Below are 15,395 nucleotides of genomic sequence, written 5' to 3'. Positions count from 1 at the left end.
TCATGGCTGGCTTCACTCGACCCGACGGAGAAGGTAAGATCTCTCCTCAATTTCGCCTAATGATGCTATGGCTAAATAAATCTTGCATGAGAAAGATAGCTTAAGAAACATAGCAATCTTCTTTGCCACCATAGGTGTTGAAAAATGCCCCCCGCCTGCAAATTTTTGGATGACTGGTTTCATAATTTTTGGAATTTAAAGCTTGGTTTCAGATTTTCGTGTTGTAGGCAAATTCAAAAGGGTTTATTTATCATTTTTTTCACCTCTTCAGAAACATAGGATGAGATCCTGAAAAAACAATATTGGGCCATAGGAAACACTTCCTTTCGTGCCCTTGCTTGGTCACTCGAAGCCTTGAATGAGGAAATTATGGCTCTCTCATGCCCCAGGTGGCTTCTTCTTAAAAATGTCTAGGTGCTTCCTACCCCAAATCATCGAACCTGTGGGCAAATTTGTCAGGATGGATGATTCTAATAGACTTATCCCCCATCTTGATGAAAGAATGTTGGTTTCAATCAAACTAGGAATTGATATACTCGATACCCTGAATCTTAAGATAGAAAAAGAGGTATATTCATGCCCTTTAGAAACCCTAGGAGCGATAAATACTTGTTTTGTATGCAAGAAAGAAGGACACCAGTGTAAGAATTGCCTGATTATTAAAAAAAGAACTACTCAAAACAAGGCTAATCCCTCCAAGGGTGACCCCCAAAATTCTAAAAGCACCGAGTCAATGTCGTCCGTGAATGGAACTGATACCACCCCTTCACCTGCTAACAACCCCCCTGTAACTAGCATGAACAATCCACTTAATGGGATGGTTGGTTGTGGAAACTCTACCTCGGGCCTAAGAAATGGATATCCTAGCCTGGGATATGCCAATATAAGCCCCCTCCAACCCATGCCCACCCCCCTGAGGCCTCTACCATGGACACCACCAAAGCCCATCCGATGATGGCTTCCAATTAGCTATCAGCAAAAAATGATAGAGGAAAAATGCACAGGAATTGGCGGCTGATAAAATCCGATCTGGAATTAAATAGAGCAACTCTAGAAAGAATACCTCCTCCCATTCTTTAGACCATCCAAATGTCAAGTCTATGATTAAAAACCTTGAGGGCACCATCCTTGGCAACACTACTACAAATTCTGGATCTGGCTCTGTTGAGATGGCTCATAGACCTGGAACTCCCCTAAGTTCCTCCTCTATGATTCCCACTCCAGCACCTCCTCCAGGTCTTGATAACACTGCTAAAAAGTGTGGTGTCCCCAAGGTGTTTAATGAAATCGATGAATCTTGTATTATCCAAATCATTCCTGCTAACACTACAACTAGCCTTGAGATGTTCCCTAATGTGCTCCCCTACTTCAAATCAACATCTGAGTCCTGCACAAGATACAGTAAATTGAGTCTTCTAGGCCAGAATGGGGAAGGGATCATTGATCCCCTAACTTGTTCCTCCCCTAGTGAGAAGGAGGAAGACTAGTTGGATCATGGCTCCATGACCAAGAAAAAAGGGAGGCCCTTTGGCTCAAAGAATAAGAAGAAGGGGACTAATCCCCCCACAATTCCTGACACTCCCATGAATCCTTCCAGCTCTAAGGTTGGCAGTTGCTCCTTAACCCCTTCTCAGTAATGATGAAATTTATTTCTTGGAATGTGCGAGGGTTGGAGTCACCCGACAGAAGGTTTATTGTGAAAAGACTCCTTGACTTACATAAGGATACGGATTTTCTACTATTACAAGAACTAAAAGCTACTGAGCTTATTCTTGAAACTACACTTAACTATGTCTGGAAGGATGCCATTAAAATCTTCTCTAATCACCCCAGAGGCAAGGGAGGTGTTGGACTCCTTACCAAACCCAAGTGGTCCAATCTCATTACTAACAAGGGTATCTCACCATGCAATAGGGCTATCTGGACCTCCATCAAACTGAAAGGCACTCACTTTGGGATCTGCTCTATGTATACTGCTAATGATTATAGAGATAGGACTTCCTTTTAGGATTGTCTTAGATCACTCCCAGAAATCCCCTGGATAGTTGCAGGGGATTTCAATATGGTTGAAAATAGCTTTGACAAAACTGGTGGCCTACCCTTTGCATGGAACAATTCAGAAAGAGAGCACTGGTACGGGCTGAAACTGCATAAAGCCCTATTTGATCCATTTGAGTTGGTTCGATATTCCCCCCTCAACCTGTGGTATACCTGGTGTAACTTTCAAAAGGGGGAGAGTAGAATCTACTCTAGGCTGGACCGATTCTACGCTAATAAAGAGAGTTTTTCCTTCTCGCCTAATGCCCAAGGTAGGCCTGTTTTTGTTTGGCCTACGTCCCTGTCCGACCATCACCCTATTATGGCTCTTATTAATGTTAGAAATATTATGACTACCTAGGTCAACAAATCCTATAAATTTATGCTTAACACCTCCCTCCTCAAGGATCACAATGTTTTGATCGCCCTGCATCTCATCAGACTCCTCAACTATCAAAACAAACTCCTCCCCTCTCATATTGATAGGTGGAACTTTAATGTGAATTCCTGGCAAAAAACCCTACAGATTATAGGGCAAAAAAAGGCAAAAGACTTCAAATCTGCTGAAAAATCGCTCATTAGCCAGCTTGAGTCCTCAAAGCTCAATATCCAAAACAACTCTAGTTTTGCTCATAAGGCTACTCATGTTGCGCTTGTTAGAGAAGCTCTTAGAAAACACCAGGAAGTTAAGATCCATGGGGCTATTGTGAGGGCTCGCACCCACTGGCTACAATTTGGGGACAAGGGCTCCAAATTATTCTTTAACCTACTTAAGCACAAACAATCCAAGGAAAAGAGTGATAGGCTGATTATCGACAATAAAGAAATTATTGACCTCCCCAGTATCAAAGATGCTTTTGAACTATTCTACAAAAACCTGTTCACCTCTGAAGATGATGCCAAGGCTAAGTACATTAGTGACAAGTGCAAAACCATGATCCCAACTAGGATCTCCCCTGAGGACTCCATCCTCCTCAACCAAAGGGTATCTGTTGAGGAAATCACTACTGCTATCAACTCCCTAAAATCTGACAAAGCGTCTGGCCTAGATGGCCTCCCTATTGAATTCTACAAGGCCAATCTAGAATGGATTGCCATTGACCTACATGGTGTTTACTCTGAAGCTTTTGACAATGGCACCCTTGGTGCTAACATTAATAAGGGGACCATCAAACTGATACCCAAGGATAGGGATAGGGCCTTAATCAAGAACTGGAGGCCTATCACTCTCCTCAATGTCTCCTACAAAATTTTGGCTAAGGTTATTGCCCTTCAACTTGAAAAGCTCCTCCCTAAATTCATCTGCCCTACCCAAACAGGTTTTATCAAGGGCAGATATATCCTTGAAAACCTCATTATGAGCTGGGAAGCCATGGATTGGGCTGGAGCCTCTAACCAAGACACTGCTATGTTCCTACTGGATTTTGAAAAAGCATATGACCGTGCGGAATGGGACTTTGTCATCATGATGCTACAAGCCTTTGGGTTTCTAGTTAACTTCTACAAATATGTTAAGGTCCTTCTCGGGGATGCCTCAGCTCAAATTGAAGTCAATGGATCCTTATCCCAAAACTTTCAACTTAGTAGATCCATCAGGCAAGGTTGTCCGCTTGCACCCACCATATTTGTCATTGCATCAGATGCTCTGTACTATCTTCTCAGGGACAATTCTTTATCCCCCTATGTCAAAGGAATTAAGCTCCCTAATGACTCCAACCTCCTCAACATCCAGTTTGTGGATGATACTACCCTTTTCCTTGAACTTTCACCCCAAAATATTGACAACCTTGTTCAAAAGCTTAAAACCTTTGGTATCATTTCTGGAGCTAAAATCTCCCTTGCCAAATCTACTCTCCTTGGCTAGAAAGAGAAACCCTCAGATTGGCTTATTCCCTACGGGTTTCAGTGGGGAGGCCCCAACAAAATCATCCGGTACCTTGGCATCCCTTTCTCTATTTCTCCCTCTCTTAAAGAGATGTGGCAATGGATAAAGAATAAGATTGACAAAAAACTGCATAGGTGGGATAATAGATTCCTCTCACTTGCTACTAGGATCCAATTCTGTCAGAAAATCCTCTCCTCATATAGTGTCTACTACTCCTCCGCCTGGATGTTCAATAACTACTAAATCCTTGATATCCAAAAAGCCATAAGGCAGTACCTTTGTTCTGATGGAAAAGGTGGGAGAAAAATGCATGCAGTTAAGTGGAAATGGATATTTCATTCCTTAGATGGCATGGAGCCTTGGAAATTATTGATTAGAAACAATATTGAGAGAGGTGTCTCTAAGAATGCCAAGTCTAGGAAAGCCCTTCCCTTGGCTGACCTAGTGGCAGGTCCCTTTCCTATTTCCGTGCAAGGCTCATATCTTTTTAAATCCATTTGGAAGGCCTGGGAGCATATTAGACATCTTATTGGCAGCCCTAGTATTAGCAGCAATGGCACCATTCATGGGGAAAGGTCGATTTGGTGGAATCTCTTTCATGCTAGTAAACCTTTAGCCCTCACTCAAGGCTACTCGGCCAAACTTTGGGCCAAATTCGACATCAGGATCTTTGAGGACTTATTTGGGAGTGGTGTCCTAATCAGCTGGGAAGAGCTCAGCGTTGCTCACAATCTCTCTCCCACCCATAAAAGAACTTACCATATGATAAAGAACGCTCCTTCGCCAGGGAGGTTTGGTTAATGTTTGGTTTTTGCATTCCTAATAATGTGGATACCCTTAACATTATTTCTAGTTATATTGATGGGCTAAAAAAGGATGCTAATTTATTTTTGTTTATCTTATCTTCCTATATCCTTTGGTTCATTTGGAAGATGCGAAATGAGGACAAGTTTAATGGCAATGGCAAGTATCTTACTGAGTCTCTTCATAGACTCACTTTTTTTAATAATGCCTCGCAGGTCTCCTTCGTTATGAATGTCGAAAGGCATAAATTCCTCTGGTTCATACAAGATGGTCACGCAACTATGTTCATACATGAGATGAAGGATGGCTACGAATGGAGGAGGCTTGCGAAAAACCAGTCTTCCTTTGAAGAGGCTCTAAAGAAACTGCACAAAGAGATCATCAGCGACAGGATGCCCGAGGCTGATCATATTGCCATGCTAACCTAGATCCAGGACCGAAAGAAGGTGGTTTTGATGGAAGGGGCCCAAGGGTGGACCACTTGGATTGATCCTTTCGATCACATGTTGCAGTAGTGCTTAGACTTTTCCTTTTTTCACTATTCCTTTTTTGATATCGCACTACTCTCTAGTGATGTAACAAAGATCCTCGGTGGTTTTGATGGTTGAGGCATAGCCTCCCCTGTCTACAACTAATTGTATTTTGTTTATTCTCGATCTTTAATATAAAAAATTAATGAATAATTAATTAGATTTATTTATTTTATTATTAATGCTAAATTATTATTTTTTAATTTTTAAATATTAATGTTAATAATTATCATATTATATCAATGTTATATCATAATATTAAATCAATTTTATAATAATTAACTAGATTTATCTAGTTATGATTAATGCAAATTTTCTTATATTTTATATGAAAATATAAAATTTATATTCACAATTATTCTTATATCAATATTATAAGGCAAGTACTCGCCACTAGAGTGAGAAGATATCATGGAATGATTTACATGACAGGGGTTTAAGCTCTATTTTAAAGAAGATGGGGTTTTATGAATAAACAAAAATTGTGTTGTAAGATTATTTGAGATCTTTTTCAAAAATAGAGGCATCCTACTTGTTAAACATCTAAATTTAATTTTTATTAAGAAATAGTTTTAGATGGAAATAAATTTTTCTTGTTTTTATCATGCACATACAAAATCTTTTGTTAATTTAATTTCTATTAGAAAAATAGTTTTGCAGGGAAATAAATTATTTTTACTTGTTTTTATTATGCACATGCAAAAATCTTATATTCATGAGATTAGTGGTTTCCTTACATTTTGGAGTTTAACAACTTCTTTTGGGAGTTAAATCTCAGCAGCTCCTTCTCCAACTCAAGCTCTATTTTTTAGGAAGGCCCCCTCGAGCAACCTAGCATTATACTTTTCATTAAGTAATTTATGTTATTTATTATAATTTCATTTAAAAAAAATTTAAATTGTACATGTTTAGTTGATCATTTTTTAAGTTATTTTGGTTTATTATAAAAACATTTATTAGTTTTGAGATTTAATTATTATAAAATTAAATTTAATTAATTTTTTTATAATTTAAATAATTTAAAGAAATGTTAGAATCTTTGAAATATAATGATATTCATTTTATGTTACTTAAAAATAGATTTGTTAAACTTAAAATAGAATTAAGATGATAGAATTATTAGATTTAATAGATTGTAGAAGGTTTATAATAAAAATAACATTAGTTATATTATTAGATTGAAAAATATAATAAATAAAATTTATAAAACTAATTTTTTTATTAATGAGGCAGGACAGAAAAGAAGCCCCATTATTTCAGTTTTAAAAAGATAGAATGTAATCAAAAGAAAAACACATTTATTTAAATAGCAGAAATGAGGCCCCATTATTTTAGTTTTAAAAAGATAGAACGTTATCAAAAGAAAACACATTTATTTTAACCAGTAGTAGATTGGGGATGACGTGGCAGAAAAGAAAGGATTCCATATGAAATGAAGCCCCATTATTTTAGTTTTAAAAAGATAGAATGTTATAAAAGAAAAAAAATTTATTTAACGCGCAGTAAATTGGGGATGACGTGTAATTGTTGTAATTGTGTCATTCTTTCGCATTCTTTTCCTATTTGATCCCATTTTCTCAAATTTGAATTAGGTCTTGTTGACATCAACCTCAGTTATCGTTTCATGATCTTGATCAACTCTTAATTTAATTGGACATCATTTTAACCCTAACCGATGTCAAGATAGTTGTTTTCAATCATTTTCAATATCAATATTGGGTGTGTGCACCAAGATGGTATGCAAAAAAGTGGACACACCCCCAAAAAACATGAAAAAACACAAAATGCAGACGGGGTATTTGAAATTTAGAAAACCCCTTATAGAAGTTTAGGCTCTTTTTGCCAAGCCTGACCGAAGATAAACCATGTATGGGGTTTAAAGTATACTAATCGCATACGCGGTTTAGAAACTAAAACCCCGTACGCAGTTTTAGTTTGTAAAATACATATGCGTTTGTATATCAATAAAATTTAATTTAGTAATATGAACTTGTATGCAGTTCATTTAGCGTTCCATTAGGTTTTTCGGTAGGATATATGGATAAAATATAATATTTCAGTATAAGTGGCATTTCTCTTTGTCTTTTATGTTTCTTAGATATTGTCAAGATGTTTGAGAGTGGTTCCAGATCTCTAAGAGTTATAATGAAGATTCTAGTTTTTTGAGTATTCTACCTTTCAAATAGCATCAAACTGTTATATCAGTATTATCTCTCTCATCTCTTCCCTACATTCTCCCTCTCTCTTCCTCAACCCCTACCTATTTATCTCTTAAACCTGTCCCTCTCTACTTTCTTACCTATCTTATGTATCTCTCCCTCTCTTTCTCATCTCCCTCACCCTCTTTCTCTCTTTTGTCTATCTCTCTCTCTTTCTCTCCCTCTCTCAAATATCTCTCTCTCTCACTCTCTCCCCTCTCTTCGATGTCTGTCTCCCATTATCTCTCTCTCCCTCCCCCTCCCTGTCTCTTCCTCTATCAAGTATTTTGTTCCCTATAACTCTCATTTTCTCTCCCTGTCTCGATCCATTCCTCTCTCTCTCTCCCTCTCTCTCTCTCTCTCTCTCTCTCTCTCTCTCTCTCTCTCTCTCTCTCTCTCTCTCACTCTCCTCCTTTGTCAAGTGTATCTCTTTTCCACTCTCTCCCTACCTCCACCCCTCCCTTTCTATTTTTCACTTAACTCTCTCTCTCTCTCTGTCATTATTTATCTCTCTATCTCAATCTCCCTTTATTTTAGGTGTATCTTTCTCTCTCTCTCTCTCTCACTCTCTCCCTCTCTCCTCCCCCTCCTTCTCTCCCTTTCTCATTACCTTTCTTTCTCACTCTCTCTCTCTTTGTCCCTCTCTTTGCACTTCTCTCTCTAGTCTCTTATACTATCCTTCCATCCCTTCCTCTCACTCAGACTCTCTCTATCTCTCACACTGTCTTTCTCTCTCTCACCTCCCCTCCATCTACCTCTTTGGTCTCTATCTTTCTCTCTCTCTCTCCCCCTCTCTTAGGTGTCTCTATCCCATCCTCTCTCTCTCCAAGTCCCCTTCTCTGTTCTACCCTCTATCTCTATCTCTCCATCTATCCCTCTCTCTATCTCCCCCTTTCTATCTCTCTCTCTTTATCCATCTCTCTCTCCCCCTCTCTTTCCATGTATGACATGTGCACGACACTTCTAAATGAATTATTAAGCAATCTAAAGAAGATAAAGGAGGACAAAAAGCATACTTTTAAATATGGTACACTCTTTATTTTCCTGGCACAATACTTCTTTCAAGAGATACCTAGTATAAATGGCAAGGTCCAATGGGCCCTATTATAGACCATTGGCCATGCAGATCAAGGAAGGTATATGGGGAATTGGTGATGGTACTATGAGAATATCTTCCCTCTGGGGATACTTCCAAACCTCCCAAGCCTCAATGAAAAATAGGGAAATGATTCCTAAGAAGGTTGTTGAGAGGTATGTGCAAACCATTTTATTTATGGTGGATAAGGATGAATGCTTAATGGAAGTAGTGGAGCCCCAAATTGTCTGGATCATGTCCATGGGGTATGAAGTTGTCTCTGTTATACTTGAAGGTTATGCAAAACATCTCTTGAGTCAACCGGTGTATCCCAAGGAAGGGAGATTTGAGACATTTAAAGAAAAGGACCCTAGTTTGTAGCAGCTATTCCCTACTCTTGCTCGGAAGAGAAAGGTATCAAAGATGGTAGAAGAAGTAGCTACTTAGATGACATTCACCAAGGAGGAGGTGAAGAAGGCTAGATAGAAACATTCTCAAAAGGAGGAAACTAATTAAATTCTTTCTTCGATGGCACAACCTGCAAAGCTTACCCATTCCGGATAAGGTGTTGAGAGAAAATGAAGAACTTCCCTAAATAATTCACGCTTTTAATAAGTAAATACTTTTATTCAAACAAGAAAGTTTCCAGTGTGTTGAGAGAAAACATAGAACTTCCCTAAATAATTCACGCTTTTAATATATAAATACTTGTCTTTATTATTATTGCATATAATTTTGTAATTTCAAAACAAATGGCAAGCAAAGGAGTTGTGATGGGCTCTTCATTGTATGCTTGCATTCTTATTCTTCTTATTTTTCTTTCACCAATTACAGTGATGGGTGAGATATATTCATACAATTTTTCTTTGTCATAAGTTTGCTTAGAAACATCTAATGGGAATGGTCAGTTTAAATGCAATCTTTTTCTTCATGAAATATTTCTTCTTTTAATTGAAATGCAGGGTCTTCAGTCACTGCGCAACCATGTGGCAGTTGTACGGGATGCAATAAAAACAACATGTCGGATTGTTCACAATGCGAGTTTAAACTATGCCTTATTATGCACATACAAAAATCTTATATTCATGAGATCACTAGTTTCCTTAAATGTCAGAGTTTAACAGTTTCTTTTTTGAGTTTAAACTTCTAAGGTGAACTATGACAAAATTCATGGGACCACCAGTTTTAAAATTTAAATCTCAGGGACCTAGCATTATACTTTTCAATAAGTAATTTAAGTTATTTTTTATAATTTTATTTTTAAATTTTTTAAATTGTACATGCTTAGTTGATTGTTTTGAAAGTATTTTGGTTTATTATTAAATAGTTTATTAGTTTTGAGATTTAAGTATTATAAATTAAATTTAATTAATTATTTTATAATTTAAATAATTTCAAGAAATGTTAGAATCTTTAAAATATAATGATATTCATTTTATGTTACTTAAAAATAGATTTGTTAATCTAAAAATTGAATTAAGATGATAGAATTATTAGAATTATTAGATTCGTAGAATTATTTCAGTTTTAAAAAGATAGAATGTTATCAACTTCTTGAGGTGCCTATTTTTAATCAATTGTATACAATAAATTGAAATAGGTGCCTTCAGAATGATACCTCTTTGTGTATTTTATATAGAATAAATTAAAATTTAAGGTATATATGCTAGTGGCACTGGCACCGCCCAACATGGAAAACATAAAATTAATCAATATATATGTGTTGTAGGATCAAAGAAAATATTAAAATCTAAGATATATTAAACTTTATTTAATGGCAAGTATTATGGTTATAATTAGTGTTAGCGTTAAGGTTAGTGTTATGGTCGAGGATAATGTATACATCATGGTTCCAGTTAGGATTATGATCATGGTTCTAGTTAGGGTTATGATTAGGGTTAGGGTTATGGTAATGGTTAGGGCTAGCTTCAACGTTAGGGTTTGGGTTTGGTTTAGGATAATCATTAGGGTTAGGGTCATGGTTGTAGTTTAATATTAGGTTTAAACTTATGGTTCGGGTTAGGGTATAGTGAAATGGTCACAATTATCTTTATGGCTTACGTCAAAGGTAGGATAAGGGTTAGAATTATAACTAGGGGTATGGTTAGGATTAGGATTTGGTTGATAGTTATGTTTTGGATAAGAGTTAAAATCAGTATTATGGTCAAGGTTAAGGTTTACATCATAGTTAGGGTTATGATTAGGTTAGGATTATGATAATGGTTTAGGTTTAGGGCTAGTGTTATGGTTTGTGATAGGGTTTAAGATTAGGTTTAGGCTCATAGTTGTAGGGTTTACATCATTGTTTGGATTAGGGTTAATTTAAGGGTTTGGGTTATGGTTATGTTTAGGGTTATAAGTATGGTTATTATTAGGGTTAGGATTAGGGTTAGTATTATAATTTATTCAGGGTTTAATTGTAGTTATATTTATTATTAGTATTCAAATATGGTTAATGTTAGGGTTAAGGTTAGGATTACGATTAGGGTTATGGTTTGGGGTTATGGTTAGGTTTATTATTCACATCATGGTTGGGGTTAAGGTTAGGTTTAGGATTATGGTTAGGGTCATAGTTAGGATTATGGCTAGGGTTAGGGTTTACATATTAGCTAGGGTTAAATTTTGGGTTAGTGTTAGGGTTAGGGTTAGGGTGATGATTAACATTGTTTTTAGGGTTAAGCTTAGGCTTAGGCTTAGGGTGATGACTATGGTTAGGTTAAGGGTTAAGATTAAGATTAGGGTTAGGGTTTAAGATTAGTATTAGGATTATGGATAGGATTACATATAGGTTTTTAGTTATGGTTATGGTTAGGGTTAGGGTTAGATTATGTTTTAGGGTTAGGGCTAAGGATTATTGTTAGGGTTAGGGTTTATGGTTATGGTTAGGGTTTAGAGTTATAGCAAGGATTATGGTAAGGGTTATAGTTTACATCATGGTTGGGATTGGAGTTAGGGTTAGGTTTATGGTTAGGCTTAATGTTATAGTTATTGTTAGGATTATGGATAGGGTTAAGGTTTACATCATGGTTAGGTTTAAGGTCAAGGTAAGTAGTAGGATCAATGTTAATGTTTATATCATGGTTATGGTTAGAGTTAGGATTTGCATCCTGTTAGGGTTGGGATCTAGGGTCTGTATTATAGTTAGTTTTAGGGTTATAATTATAGTAATGGTTATAATTAAGCTAAGGATTTTCATCATGATTAGGATTAGGGTTTACATCATGGTTTAAATTATGGATAGGTTTAGGGTGTACATCATGGTTAGGGTTAGGTTTAAAGTTATTTTTAGGGAAATGGCCATTGAGCCCTTAGGATGCACCAAGATATTAGTACCCTTCATATATTATTAATGCATTGTAATAGATAGTTGGTGCATCTTAAGAATTGTAGACCCATTCCTCATTTTCAGGGTTAGGGTTTAGGGTTATGATTAGGTTAGGTTAGGGTTAGGGTTAGGAATATGATTAGGGCAATGGTTTAGAGTTATAGTTAGGACTATGGTAAAGCTTAGGTTTTACATCATGGTTTGGCTTTGGGTTAGGGTTAACATTGGTATTATAGCTAGGGTTATGTTCTACATCATGGTTAGGGTTAGGGTTAAGGGTTAGTGTTAGGATTAATGTTAGTGTTTGTAATGGTTTGGGTTAGATTTAAGGTTAGTGTTATGGTTAGGATTTACACCATGAATAGGGTTATTGTGAGGGTAATGGTTAGGTTTAGTATTAAAGTCATGGTCAGGGTTAGGGTTATGTTTTGGGATAGGGTTTAGGATGAGGATTATGATCAAAGTTAGGGTTTAAATAATTTTTAGGATTAGGGTTAGCTTTAGGGCTTGGGTTATGATTAGGAATGGGGTTATAATTATGGTTATTTTTAGGGTTAGGATTTACATCTTGAGTAGGGTTAGGGTTAGTATTATAATTGATTTAGGGTTTAATTATGGTTAGAATTAGAACTACTATTCATTTATAGTATTATGGTTTAAGGATAAAGCATGGTGTGAGGGTTAGGGTTATATAATAAAGCTTGATTTTAAGGTCAACGTTAAGGTTTAATTAGGGTTGTATTTAGGATAACGCATCATGAAGGTGAGAGCTAGTATTGAATTAGAATTAGGATCCATTGAGGCTTAGAGCACATATTAAGGTTAGATTAAGGTTTAAGTTGTAGGTAGGGTCTATTTCTATGGTTAGAGTTAACTTTAGGGTCTATTTATAGAGTTAGAATTAAATTTAGGGCTAGGTTATGGTTAGGTTTCAATTATGCTTAGATTAAGGTTGATTTGGTTTATGGTTTAATTAGATCTAGATTACCGATATTGTCAAGGTTAGGGTTTGATTATGTTAAGTTTAAAATTATATTTAAGGTTTGTATAAGAGTTCAATTAGGGTTAAAAATTAACTTTATGATTCAATTATGTTAGGGTTACATAGAAATTAGGATTAAAGTTTAATTGGGGTTAGGGTTTGGGATAGAACTCAATTAGGATTAGGGTTCAATAAGTGTTAGGGTTTGGATTAGGTTAGGGTTAAATTAGGGTTAGATTAAGGTTATAGTTAATATTAAAACAAATGTTGATTATTGTATACTTTTCCTATGAATATTTTTTCTTTATTTCAATACTTTTGTGAAATAAATACCTTTAAAATTTGTTTTGATAAAGCAAAGACATTTTAAAATAGCTTAAAATTTCTTTTAATTCAAACAATATTAATAATATAAATTTAAAACAAGTTAAAGTTTCACCCTAACACTACTTAAGTTAAAATCTTATATGTTTAACCTTTATAAAATAATTTAAAATATTTAAAATAATTTAAAATATTTAAAATAATTTTAAAATTATTTGAATAATTATAAAAATAACAAACCTTATATCAATACATATTTTATTAATAAATATAGTCGACAAAATAAATTTTAATTCAAATTTTAAACTTAAAATAACTATAATATTTTTAAATTGTTAAATAAATCAAGAGTTAGTTCAAGAATAAATTTAAAACAAAAAATTATTTATAAATTGAGATTTTCTAAAAAATAATTAATATTTCTCTTTTATTTTCACTTTTTACAAGAAAATAATTTGAAGTTTTAAATATCAATTAGTTTTAACTAGCATATATACCTTAAATTTTAATTTAATCCATATAAAATACGCCGAGAGATATCCTTCTCGAGGCGCCTATTTTTAATCAATTTTACAACCTAAAGTAAAATAGGCACCTCGAGAAGGATATCTCTTAGCGTATTTTATATGGATTAAATTAAAATTTAAGGTATATATGCTAGTGGCAATTGTGTGATGTGACATGAAAAACATAAAATAAATGCAACATATAATTATATAGTATCTTTTTTTGAATTGAATTATATTATTATATTAGAATATAGGTTCAATTAGGGTTAGGGTTTACTACGTCTAAATTAGGGATATTGTCAAGGTTAGGGTTTGATTATTGGTAGGGGTATTATTAAAGTTCAATTAGGCTTAGAATTAGGGTTATTATTCAATTGCATTAGGATTGGAGTTAAATTAGGATTGAAATTCAATCAGGACTGGGGTTCAAATTAGATTTAGGGTTAAATTAAGGTTAGATCAAGGTTCAAGTTGTAGGTAGGGTTCAATTTTATGGTTAAAACTAAGTTTAGGGTTAGGTTAGGGTTGGAATTCAATTAGACGGAAGGGTTAGCATTATAGATAATTAGAGTTTAATTATGGTAAGGTTCTAATTATAGTTAGGGTTAGGATTAGAATTAAATGAGGATTATGAGTCAATTACATTAGGGTTAGGAAATTAGGATTAGAGTTCAGTTACAATCTTGGTTTGGTGTAGATTAGGGTTGGGGTTAGATAAGATTTAGAGTGTAATTAGGGATAGGGTTAAGTTTAGAGCTAGGGTTCAATTATGGTTGAATTAGGGTTCAAGTTGTAGCTAAGGTTTAATTATAGGGTTATAGGTAGGTTTAGGGTTACATTGTGGTTAGGCTTTAATTATGGTAAGATTAGGTTAGGGTTAGGGCTCAATTAGGTGTAGATTGGAGATATTGTCAAGGTTAGGGTTTGAATATGATAAGGTAAATTGTAATTAGGGTTAGTATTAGATTTCAAATAGGGCTAGAATTAGGGTTATGCTTCAATCACAATAGAGAGGGTTAGAGTTAAATTATGGTGGGATTAGGGTTCAAGTTGTAGGTAGTGTTTAATTCTAGGGTTCTATAATAAAGCTCACTTTCAAGGTTTAGCATTAAGGTTTAATTAGGGTTAGGGATTACATTATCATAAAGATTAGGGATAGGGTCAAGGTTAGGTTGGGTTAGGTTAGGTTAGGTTAGGTTAGGTTAGGTTAGGTTAGGTTAGGTTAGGCTAGGTTAGGTTAGGTTAGGTTAGGTTAGGTTGGATTAGAATTATGGGTAGTCTTAGCATTTAGTATAAGCATTTACATCATGCTTAGGATTAGTGTTAGGTTTGAGATTCATAATTATGTTAGGGTTTACATCATGGTTAGGGTTAGGGCTTAGGATTATGGTTAGGAATATGATGAGGGTTAGGGTTATGGTCTACATGATCACACTTATGGTTAGGGTTTGGGTTATGGTTAGGGTTAAGGTTTAGGTTTACGATTATAATTATGGATGGGTTAGGTTTTAAGGTTATGGCTAAGGATTATTGTTATGGTTAGGGTTAAGGATTATGGTTCAGTTAGGGTTAGTATTATGATTGAGGTTAGGGTTATTCTTTAGATCATGGTTGGGTTTGGGGTTGGGGTTAGGATTATGGTTAAGTTTTATATCATAGTTAAGGCTAGAGTTTAGAATTATGGTTAGGCATATGGTTATGGTTAGGATTATGGTTAAGTTTTATA

This window comes from Cryptomeria japonica, chromosome 9 (assembly GCF_030272615.1).
Source record: "Cryptomeria japonica chromosome 9, Sugi_1.0, whole genome shotgun sequence".
NCBI classification, from domain to species: domain Eukaryota; kingdom Viridiplantae; phylum Streptophyta; class Pinopsida; order Cupressales; family Cupressaceae; genus Cryptomeria; species Cryptomeria japonica.
The sequence above is the reverse complement of the archived record's forward strand: the minus strand, read 5'-3'. Positions refer to the sequence as shown.